Here is a 12,500-nt window from a genome sequence, read left to right as displayed (position 1 = left end):
CAGTTTAAAAATTGTCTTCTGGTAGTGTGTGTGTGTGTGTGTGTGTGTGTGTGTGTGTGTGTGTACTCACCTATTTGTACTCACCTATTTGTGGTTGCAGGGGTCGATTCATAGCTCCTGGCCCCGCTTCTTCACTGATTGCTACTAGGTCCTCTCTCTCCCTGCTCCATGAGCTTTATCATACCTCGCCTTAAAACTATGTATGGTTCCCGCCTCCACTACTTCACTTTCTAGGCTATTCCACGGCTTGACTACTCTATGACTGAAGAAATACTTCCTAACATCCCTTTGATTCATCTGAGTCTTCAACTTCCAATTGTGACCTCTTGTGTCTGTGTCCCATCTCTGGAACATCCTGTCTTTGTCCACCTCGTCTATTCCGTGCAGTATTTTATATGTCGTTATCATGTCTCCCCTGACCCTCCTATTTGTAGATGAATGGTTCAGAGAACCGACATGTTGATAAATTAGACACATGTGCAACTCTTGGGTATCTTTATTGAGGAAACGTTTCGCCACACAGTGGCTTCATCAGTCCATACAAAGGAGAATCTTAAAGAATAGGAGGAGAATGAGGTAATCAGTCCCTCAACCTTGAGTCGATGTGGTCAGTCCATCAATCTTGAATAGAATACGGCATACGTGCTGAGAAGGAGCTTATAAACCGTTGGCAGGAGAGGTGAAGCAGTCAGAGGCAGTGTAACACTTATTCAATGTTGAAGTAGGTCGTGCCCAAGAATTAGGCAAGCGAAGAATTCCCAAGTATTAAGATCCCAAGAAGATGCAGTGTCTGACATTCATCTACAAACCTGTCAGACACTGCATCTTCTTGGGATCTTAATACTTGGGAATTCTTCGCTTGCCTAATTCTTGGGCACGACCTACTTCAACATTGAATAAGTGTTACACTGCCTCTGACTGCTTCACCTCTCCTGCCAACGGTTTATAAGCTCCTTCTCAGCACGTATGCCGTATTCTATTCAAGATTGATGGACTGACCACATCGACTCAAGGTTGAGGGACTGATTACCTCATTCTCCTCCTATTCTTCAAGATTCTCCTTTGTATGGACTGATGAAGCCACTGTGTGGCGAAACGTTTCCTCAATAAAGATACCCAAGAGTTGCACATGTGTCTAATTTATCAACATGACCCTCCTATCCTCCAGTGTCGTCAGGCCGGGTTCACTCAACCTTTCTTCGTAGGACAATCCCCGTAGCTCTGGGACTAGTCTTCTTGCAAACCTTTGCACTTTCTCTAATTTCTTGACGTGCTTGACTAGGTGTGGATTCCAAACTGGTGCTGCATACTCCAGTATGGGCCTGACGTAAATGGTATACAGAGTCTTGAACGACTCCTTACTGAGGTATCGGAACGCTATCCGTAGGTTTGACAGGCGCCCGTATGCTGCAGCAATTATCTGATTGATGTGCGCCTCAGGAGATATGCTCGGTGTTATACTCACCCCCAGATCTTTTTCCTTGAGTGAGGTTTGCAGACTTTGGCCATCTAAACTATATTGTGTCTGCGGTCTTCTTTGCCCTTCCCCAATCTTCATGACTTTGCATTTGGCGGGTTTAAACTCAAGGAGCCAGTTGCTGGACCAGGCTTGTAGCCTGTCCAGGTCTCTTTGTAGTCCTGCCTGATCCTCATCCGATTTCATTCTTCTCATTAACTTCACATCGTCCGCAAACAAGGACACTTCTGAGTCTATCCCTTCCGTTATGTCATTCACATATACCAAGAACAGCACAGGTCCTAGGACTGACCCCTGTGGAACCCCGCTTGTCACAGGCGCCCACTTTGACACCTCGTCACGTACCATGACTCGTTGTTGCCTCCCTGTAAGATATTCTCTTATCCATTGCAGTGCCTTTCCTGTCATGTGTGCCTGATCCTCTAGCTTTTGCAGTAACCTCGTGTGAGGAACTGTGTCGAAGGCCTTCTTGCAGTCCAAAAAAAATGCAGTCGATCCACCCCTCTCTCTCTTGTCTTACTTCTGTCACCTTGTCATAAAACTCTAATAGGTTTGTGACACAGGATTTTCCCTCCCTGAAACCATGCTGGTTGTCAATTATACACTTGTTTCTTTCCAGGTGCTCCACCACTCTCCTCTTGATGATCTTCTCCATGACCTTGCATACTATACACGTTAGTGATACAGGTCTGTAGTTTAGTGCCTCATGTCTGTCTCCCTTTTTAAAAATTGGGACTACATTTGCCATCTTCCATACCTCGGGGAGTTGCCCAGCTTCAGATGATGTGTTGAAGATCTTTGTTAATGGTACACACAATGTCTCTGCTCCCTCTTTAAGGACCCACGGAGAGATGTTGTCTGGTCCCACCGCCTTTGAGGTGTCAAGTTCGCATAGCAGCTTCTTCACCTCCTCCTTGGTTATATGTACCTCATCCAGCACTTGCTGGTGCACCCCCCTGCTCTAATTTCCTGGAGTCCTACTGGTTTCCACTGTAAATACTTCTTTAAATCTTGTGTTGAGCTCCTGACATACCTCCCGGTCGTTTCTTGTGAATTCCCCATCACCCTTCCTCAGTCTGATTACCTGGTCCTTGACTGTTGTTTTCCTCCTGATGTGACTGTACAACAGCTTTGGGTCAGTCTTGACTTTCGATGCTATGTCATTTTCATATTGCCGCTGAGCCTCCCTTCTTATCTGTGCATATTCGTTTCTGGCTCTTCGGCTAATCTCTTTATTTTCCTGAGTTCTCTGTCTTCTGTGCCTTTTCCATTCTCTAGTACACCTAGTTTTTGCCTCCCTACACCTTTGGGTGAACCAAGGACTCGTTCTGTTCTTCCCATTATTTCTGTTTTCCTTGGGAACAAACCTCTCCTCTGCCTCCTTGCATTTTGTTGCCACATAGTCCATCATTTCTTGTACTGGTTTTCCTGTCAGTTCCCTCTCCCACTGAATGTCTTGAAAGAAGTTCCTCAAGCCTGAGTAGTTCCCCCTTTTGTAGTTTGGTTTTTCCCACCCTATTCCTGCTACTCTCTCCACTTGGAGCTCAACTATGTAGTCGAAGCACAGAACCACATGATCACTAGCTCCCAGGGGCCTTTCATACATGATATCCTCGATGTCAGAACTATTCAAGGTGAATACAAGGTCCAGTCTTGCTGGTTCATCCTCTCCTCTCTCTCTGGTAGTGTCTCTAACATGTTGATGCATGAGATTTTCCAGTACCACATCCATCATCTTGGCTCTCCATGTTTTGGGACCCCCATGGGGCTCCAGGTTTTCCCAGTCAATCTCCTTGTGATTGAAATCACCCATAACTAGTAACTTTGCTCCCCCCATGTGTGCTCTCCTGGCTACCTCAGCTAGTGTGTCGACCATTGCTCTGTTGCTCTCATCGTATTCTTCTCTTGGCCTCCTGCAGTTCTGTGGTGGGTTGTACAATACTGCAATTATCACCTTATGTCCCTCAGACTGGATTGTTCCTACTAAGTAGTCCCTTTCGCCCGTGCCATCCATTCCTTCCATTTTGTCAAACCCCCACTGGTTTTTAATGAGCAGTGCAACTCCTCCTCCCCCTCTCCTCCCTCTGTCTTTCCTGAAGATTTGATATCCGGATGGAAAGATTGAATCTGTTATTATTCTGGTGAGTTTTGTTTCTGTGAGTGCTATTATGTCTGGGGATGTCTCCTTGATTCTTTCGTGCCACTCCTCATACTTATTTGTTATTCCATCTGCATTTGTATACCACACCTTCAACTTCTTTTCTAAGATTGTGGTCTGGGAGGTGTATTGGGGTTGGGGAAGTGGGAGACCTGATAAGGAGCTATGGGTGGTTGCTGTGGGGGTGGAGTTTGTAATGCAGTGGGTGGGGGCATTGGATGTGGCATGGGTGTTTTGGTTTAGAGTGTTTGGTTGCACTGGGGTTGACCTGGTTGGGAGGCTTCTATAGGAAGTTGTGAGGGAGGCTGTATTTGATCTTCCTGTGTCTGGGATCTCCTGTCTGTTTTCTCCATCCCCTCTTTTCGCCTTTGTACCATCTCTCTCTGTTTCTGCCTTTCTGCTTGTGTTCTGTCGCGGTCGAGATACACCTTCCTGTATGCCGGCATGTCCCTTAATCGTGCTTTCTCCTGCAGGATCCTGTTCCGAGCCGATTCTGCCTTGAAGGTCACTTTCACTGGCCGGGTTCTTTTTTTTACAAACCCCCCTATTCTCCGAAAATTTTCCAGCTGGGTCATGTCGTCTTCTCCTATTGCCTTCATGATGCTTTCAATTGCTTTTTTTCCCCTTGTTTTCTTGCTTCATATGTTTCCCCTTCAACTTCCTGGAGCCCATACACAAAGACTGACCTCACCCTTTCATTCTCCCACTGCATATCCCTGTGTATCCCCTCATTCAATTTGATTTCCTCCATTGCAGCTTTCCTTTCTTCAGTTTCACTAGCTAATGTACTTGGGCTCAGTGGCCTGTCATTTTCCCTTCTCGGCTTTCCCTGGGCTCTGCTGTGGTCTGTTAGGGCCTCCACATATAGCTTAGCTCTTTCATTTACTACAGTCTCCACTGATTGAGCTTCTACATGCAGTTTTGCTCCTTCTTTCCCTACAGTCCCCTTATTTGTGACTGAGGTAGCAGTCTCTGTTGTCAATCCCAAAATGTTCTTTAGTTCTTTAGGCTGTTTCAGATTTTTCAGGTCGTCTTCTAAACTCTGTATCCTGGCCTCTGCTGCTTTGACTTGCACCTCCCACTTCCTGCTTTGCATGTCTATCCTCTCTTCCATTTTCATGCTAAGTTCTTCTAGTTTCTTTTCCCATTCATGTTCCCTTTTTGTGAGCTCTGCTGCCCAATCTTCCTTTGCAGCTTCCTCCTCCTGTCCCTTGTTGCTCTCTGGCAACTCATTTTTGTTTTATCCTGATTGCCTCAGAGTGGGAAACCTCTGTAATTCTGTATGTTAGGTTAGTATTGTGTTTGTCAGAGTGTGGGGGGGGGAGGTAGAGGAGGAACTGTGGCTATGTGGGAGAGTAGTGGGGAGGGGGAGTGGGAAGGAGAGTAAAGCAAGTGGGTGAGTGAGAGAGGGAGAGGGGGAAGGAGGGAGAGGTGGGGAGGGGGAGGTGAAAGAGGGAGGGGAGGAATCAGGTGAAGGAGTGAGATGTCGGTGGGGGAGGGGGGGAGTGTATGTGTGAGTGGCAATGTGTGTACTCACCTAGTTGAGGTTGCGGGGGTCGAGTCCGAGCTCCTGGCCCCGCCTCTTCACTGATCGCTACTAGGTCACTCTCCCTGAGCCGTGAGCTTTATCATACCTCTGCTTAAAGCTATGTATGGATCCTGCCTCCACTACATCGCTTCCCAAACTATTCCACTTACTGACTACTCTGTGTGTGTGTGTGTGTGTGTGTGTGTGTGTGTGTGTGTGTGTGTGTGTGTGTGTGTGTGTGTGTGTGTGTGTGTTGCGTGTGTGTGTGTGTGTTATGTGTGTGTGTGTGTTGTGTTTGTGGTGTGTGTGTGTGTGTGTGTTGCGTGTGTGTGTGTGTGTTATGTGTGTGTGTGTTGTGTTTGTGGTGTGTGTGTGTGTGTGTGTGTGTGTGTGTGTGTGTGTGTGTGTGTGTGTGTACCGTCATAATATGTTGGTCTCGTCCAGGGCGCCATAACTGCTGGTATCTGCTGAATTGCTGCAAGGCATCACCTGCCAGATGGTCTGTCTGCTCTTCTGCTTCTGTGGTATTTCTTCTTGTCTTCTTCTTTTCCTGTGGCTTTGTCTTCCTTCTTCCTGTCTTTATGTTGTCTACCATGGCTTTATTTTTCCTGTTAGGTAAACGGACACAAGTGCAACTAATGTGACGTTTAATTTTAGCAACGTTTCGCTCTCCAGGAGATTTGTCAAGCCGTTATTTTACTTCTTCCTGTCTCTGTGTAGCTTACATTGGCTTTGTTTTTCTTCTATTTTTCCTCTGTGTTTTCTACTTTCTTCCTGTCTCTTTGTCGTTTATCATGGCTTTCTCTTCCTGAGTTTTTATCATCTATATTGTCTTCCTCATCTGCTCCCTCTCATTGCTTTCTTCGGCTCTTTCTTTTTCTAATTTCTTTCCGCATATTTAATCCTAATTTCTTAATGGTCTTTCGCCCCTTCCATCTTTCTCTCACGTCTCTAATATTTTTTTTTTTTACGTTTTACCTCACCTTTACTTTATCTTTTCTATTCATCTTCAGTTTCTTTCTCTTTTCTTTCAGTTCCAGCCTTGAAGGACAAGCTTTCATAGGGACGCTGTTTCACTCTTTGTAGAGCTTTATCAAGTCAGAGCAAAACGTCGTCCCAGTAAAAGCTTGTTTTGCAACATTTGTATATTCTTCAGTTTTATCAGCAGTATACTGTTTTGATCTACTTTTATCCTTTCTTCCGTTCCTCTTTCAATTATCCCATTCCTCTCTCATCTCTCTTCTTCCTTCACCTCCCCTTTCTTCTTCACCTCCCTTTCCTCCTTCACCTCTCTCCTGCTCCATTTCTCCTCCCTTATAAACCTATTCTCATCCCCACCTCCCCACATTCCGCCTTTATCAATTCCCCGCTGCCTTCTTTTGCTCTTACCTACCTCACGACCAACCTACATTAATTCACTAACCTGATTAACGCAACAAACAGACGAACCTCATTTCAAAATGGCAGAATTCTTGTGGTCTGGGAGGAGGAGACTGAGGCGTGTGGCTCCCGCATTGCTCGTTCCAAACTTAGCCCAGGAATCATAAGACGGAATGAGGCAATTCAGGGATATTCCTTTGTTCACGTGACCTCCCGTTCTCTCTTGGAAATTGCGTAGATTGACAGACAGGTTAGATTATTTCCGCTTGCCTCGCGAGGCATTAATTCTTATGGGTAGCGGGGAAAGGGTTGTAAAGGGAAATAAAGGACAGGAGGAAAGTTACAGGCTAATCTTGTGTGTGACTGGTGAATTTACTGTGAGGTTTTCATCCTTCTCTGTGAGGGACCACAAGGAGCTCCATCTGTTGATGAGGTGAGTCTCTGCTTTTCTAGGTACTGCCATCAAACTTCTGGTTCCTCTACTCATTAGAATTTCATTCCCTCCCCCCCTTTTTTTCATTTTTTCTTTAGTAGTGAGGCGTGAGAAACAGCTGCCACGTTCAGTCCAGGTAAACATCTATGTTGTCTTATGATTCTTAATCATTCTCATTATTTTATGAAGATAGAGATTACTGTCATTTCTCTGGATAAGAAAGCTCCAGTGTGACTCACGAAATCGTAATGACACGATTGCAAACAACCCTTACCACGGGCGGGGATAGAACCCGCGATCAGAGAGTCTCAAAACTCCAGACCGTCGCGTTAGCCACTGGACCAGCTGGTCCAGTGGCTAACACGACGGTCTGGAGTTTTGAGACTGTGATCGCGGGTTCTATCCTCGCTCGTGATATGGTTTGAAAGCTCCAGTGTAATCGTACCTTCTGATATTGTAGCTGTCAATGTGTCAACAATAAATGTAAGTAACGTAGTATGTTGTTTTCGGTTCTTATTTCTCTGGCTTGGTCAGCTGGGAGGACGAGTGATTCTAAGCAGTTAATTGTGGATATAGACCCTCAAAGTTATGGTAATTGCACCGTCGAACTCTAGGGAATGCGGAAATGACTAACGGTGTAGTACAAATCAACTTAGCCACACAGTGCCGGAGTAAAGCCTTCTGCCATCCGTCAGTTCTCGTTAAGAATCCCACGAGAAAGAAACAAGACATTTCATTTGGCAGAGATCGAATCTGAATGCCTCCCATTTCCCGGGCGCAGTACGACCTCTACGAATTTAGCGCTCCCCTCCTAAATATAATAATAATAATAATATTAATTCATTTTGCAGAAAGAGACAGACTCATCAGTGTTGGACATTGCTTATAACTCCTCGGGATTGACGACTATGTTGTGTTTTTTATTAACTAGCTTTGTAATTTTTTTTATCTCACTTAGGTTCGAATTTATTCATTTTGTTATACGCTTAATAAAGTTGAAAATTTCATATGTAATTGAGACCTCCATTTTTTAGTTAGTTTTTTTTTTCTTTTGTAATTTCCCACAGGGAAGGTCAACCATCATATTATTCCCCTAAGTTGTAGTTTTGGTGACAGTGGTTTCTCTGGTATCCCACTACAAGTAGCATATGAGGAGTAGTAAATGGTGCCTAGAAGCTAGCTGGTGGTTGTGAGTAACTTCCTTTGTGAGAAGCCAAGTGGAAATATGCCAAACTAATTCGCTTGGTTGAATTATCCTGGTTTAATAACCACACTGTACTCAATAATTATAAATATGTCGTCTTGGAGTTATTCCTTCTTGATAATATTTGGTAAAATATCCTAAGAAATTACTTTCAAGCAATGTAAAATTATTAGGAGAAACGTGAAATATAATGTTACTTGTAGGGAAGCGTTAAATCCGTTGGGGTCGTACAGTACCTTGGAAATGGAAGAGAATAAGAGTTTGAATGTCTAGGGTGGCTCAGATCTTCTGGACAAAGAACTCTTAGCCTTCAAGACACTCTCCTTGAAGGTTAAATAAGAAATTCTGATAGCATGGAAATGCACTCGGACGCCTTGTACATTATATGTATGCTCAATAATAACCCACATGGAGACAGAGACTCGTATTTCGACCTCCTGCAGTGATCCTCTCCAGAATATATATATATATATATATATATATATATATATATATATATATATATATAGGCAAACACTCGCAGACTGGCGATCTTAACTATACAGGACAAGCCACTCCCCCCTCCCCGTGGCTTGTCCTGCCTATATATATATATATATATATATATATATATATATATATATATATATATATATATATATATATATATATATATATATATATATATATATATATATAGTATGGAAGCACCACCTGTAGTACTGATTGAGAAACCACAGTTGTTTCAGATAGAATAAACGTACCCTAAGGAAACATTTAAATGTTTCTCCCAGGAGCCGTTTATTTCCTCTACCACACCTAAAAACCAATGTTTTTGAACCTTCTTTAAAATCAAATGCGTTTTAAAAATTACATTGGGATTTAGAAGAACTTGGGTGACATCACTGAGTCCCTTCGAGGGTAAGAGGAACTTGGGTGACATCACTGAGTCCCTTCGATTGTAAGAGGAACTTGGGTGACATCACTGAGTCCCTTCGAGGGTAAGAGGAACTTGGGCGACATCACTGAGTCCCTTCGAGGGTGAGAGGAACTTGGGTGACATTACTGAGCCCCTTCTAGGGTGAGAGGCACTTGGGTGACATCACTGAGTCCCTTCGAGGGTGAGAGGAACTTGGGCGACATCACTGAGTCCCTTCGAGGGTAAGAGGAACTTGGGCGACATCACTGAGTCCCTTCTAGGGTGAGAGGAACTTGGGTGACATCACTGAGTCCCTTCGAGGGTGAGAGGAACTTGGGTGACATCACTGAGTCCCTTCGAGAGTGAGAGGAATTTGGGTGACATCACTGAGTCCCTTCGAGAGTGAGAGGAACTTGGGTGACATCACTGAGTCCCTTCGAGAGTGAGAGGAACTTGAGTGTCATCACTGAGTCCCTTCGAGAGTGAGAGGAACTTGGGTGACATCATTGAGTCCCTTCGAGAGTGAGAGGAACTTGGGTGACATCACTGAGTCCCTTCGAGAGTGAGAGGAACTTGGGTGACATCACTGAGTCCCTTCGAGAGTGAGAGGAACTTGGGTGACATCACTGAGTCCCTTCGAGAGTGAGAGGAACTTGGGTGACATCACTGAGTCCCTTCGAGAGTAAGAGGAACTTGGGTGACATCACTGAGTCCCTTCCACGGTAAGAGGAACTTGGGTGACATCACTGAGTCCCTTCGAGAGTGAGAGGAACTTGGGTGACATAACTGAATCCCTTCGAGGGTAAGAGGAACTTGGGTGACCACTGAATCCCTTCGAGGGTAAGAGGAACTTGGGTGACCACTGAGTCCCTTCGAGAGTAAGAGGAACTTGGGTGACATCACTGAGTCCCTTCGAGAGTGAGAGGAACTTGGATGACATCACTGAGTCCCTTCGAGAGTAAGAGGAACTTGGGTGACATCACTGAGTCCCTTCGAGGGTAAGAGGAACTTGGGAGACATCACTGAGTCCCTTCGAGGGTGAGAGGAACTTGGGTGACATCACTGAGTCCCTTCGAGAATGAGAGGAACTTGGATGACATCACTGAGTCCCTTCGAGAGTGAGAGGAACTTGGGTGACATCACTTAGTCCCTTCGAGGGTGAGAGGAACTTGGGTGACATCACTGAGTCCCTTCGAGAGTGAGAGGAACTTGGGTGACATTACTTAGTCCCTTCGAGGGTGAGAGGAACTTGGGTGACATCACTGAGCCCCTTCGAGAGTGAGAGGAACTTGGGTGACATCACTGAGTCCCTTCGAGAGTAAGAGGAACTTGGGTGACATCACTGAGTCCCTTCGAGAGTGAGAGGAACTTGGGTGACATCACTGAGTCCCTTCGAGGGTAAGAGGAACTTGGGTGACATCACTGAGTCCCTTCGTGGGTAAGAGGAACTTGGGTGACATCACTAAGTCCCTTCGAGAGTAAGAGGAACTTGGGTGACATCACTGAGTCCCTTCGAGAGTAAGAACATAAGAACATAAGAACGAAGGAACACTGCAGAAGGCCTACTGGCCCATGCGAGGCAGGTCCAAGTCTCCTACCGGCTTAAGCCAATGCACCCAACCTAGTCAGGTCAGGTCACATTGACTTAAGGGAGGAACACGGCAACCGACCTGGTAGCACAAGCTATCAGGTCTAACTCACACCCACCCACATCCACTCACATCACTGAGTCCCTTCGAGGGTAAGAGGAACTTGGGTGACATCACTGAGTCCCTTCGAGAGTGAGAGGAACTTGGGTGACATCACTGAGTCCCTTCGAGGGTAAGAGGAACTTGGGTGACATCACTGAGTCCCTTCGAGGGTAAGAGGAACTTGGGTGACATCACTGAGTCCCTTCGAGAGTAAGAGGAACTTGGGTGACATCACTGAGTCCCTTCGAGGGTAAGAGGAACTTGGGTGACATCACTGAGTCCCTTCGAGAGTGAGAGGAACTTGGGTGACATCACTGAGTCCCTTCGAGAGTGAGAGGAACTTGGGTGACATCACTGAGTCCCTTCGAGAGTGAGAGGAACTTGGGTGACATCACTGAGTCCCTTCGAGAGTGAGAGGAACTTGGGTGACATCACTGAGTCCCTTCGAGAGTGAGAGGAACTTGGGTGACATCACTGAGTCCCTTCGAGAGTGAGAGGAACTTGGGTGACATCACTGAGTCCCTTCGAGAGTGAGAGGAACTTGGGTGACATCACTGAGTCCCTTCGAGGGTAAGAGGAACTTGGGTGACATCACTGAGTCCCTTCGAGGGTAAGAGGAACTTGGGTGACATCACTGAGTCCCTTCGAGAGTAAGAGGAACTTGGGTGACATCACTGAGTCCCTTCGAGGGTAAGAGGAACTTGGGTGACATCACTGAGTCCCTTCGAGAGTGAGAGGAACTTGGGTGACATCACTGAGTCCCTTCGAGAGTGAGAGGAACTTGGGTGACATCACTGAGTCCCTTCGAGAGTGAGAGGAACTTGGGTGACATCACTGAGTCCCTTCGAGAGTGAGAGGAACTTGGGTGACATCACTGAGTCCCTTCGAGAGTGAGAGGAACTTGGGTGACATCACTGAGTCCCTTCGAGAGTGAGAGGAACTTGGGTGACATCACTGAGTCCCTTCGAGAGTGAGAGGAACTTGGGTGACATCACTGAGTCCCTTCGAGAGTGAGAGGAACTTGGGTGACATCACTGAGTCCCTTCGAGGGTAAGAGGAACTTGGGTGACATCACTGAGTCCCTTCGAGGGTAAGAGGAACTTGGGTGACATCACTGAGTCCCTTCGAGAGTAAGAGGAACTTGGGTGACATCACTGAGTCCCTTCGAGGGTAAGAGGAACTTGGGTGACATCACTGAGTCCCTTCGAGAGTGAGAGGAACTTGGGTGACATCACTGAGTCCCTTCGAGAGTGAGAGTAGTATTTTGATGTTCGTGAAATTCTGTTGCTTGAAGGAGTTAGAGCTACGTTTCTCTTAGAGTTAGATCTGATTACAGTGGACCCTCGGTTAACGATATTTTTTCACTCCAGAAGTATGTTCAGGTGCCAGTACTGACCGAATTTGTTCCCATAAGGAATATTGTGAAGTAGATTAGTCCATTTCAGACCCCCAAACATACACGTACAAACGCGCTTACATAAATACACTTACATAATTGGTCGCATTCGGAGGTGATCGTTATGCGGGGGTCCACTGTATTTCCCTTTTCCCAGGCGTTGCATGATCCTTACGGGTTTAACGCTTCCCCATTATAATAATGCACACTAACGTAGGCAATGTACGATTGTGTCTTGTTAATGAACATAAAGATATCAGAAATATTATGGATATATATTAATTTTGTAGTCAAGGTAGGAGTGTATCTTGCTAATGAAGATAAAGATGTCAGAA

This window comes from Cherax quadricarinatus, chromosome 48, assembly GCF_038502225.1.
Source record: "Cherax quadricarinatus isolate ZL_2023a chromosome 48, ASM3850222v1, whole genome shotgun sequence".
NCBI lineage: Eukaryota > Metazoa > Arthropoda > Malacostraca > Decapoda > Parastacidae > Cherax > Cherax quadricarinatus.
The sequence above is the reverse complement of the archived record's forward strand: the minus strand, read 5'-3'. Positions refer to the sequence as shown.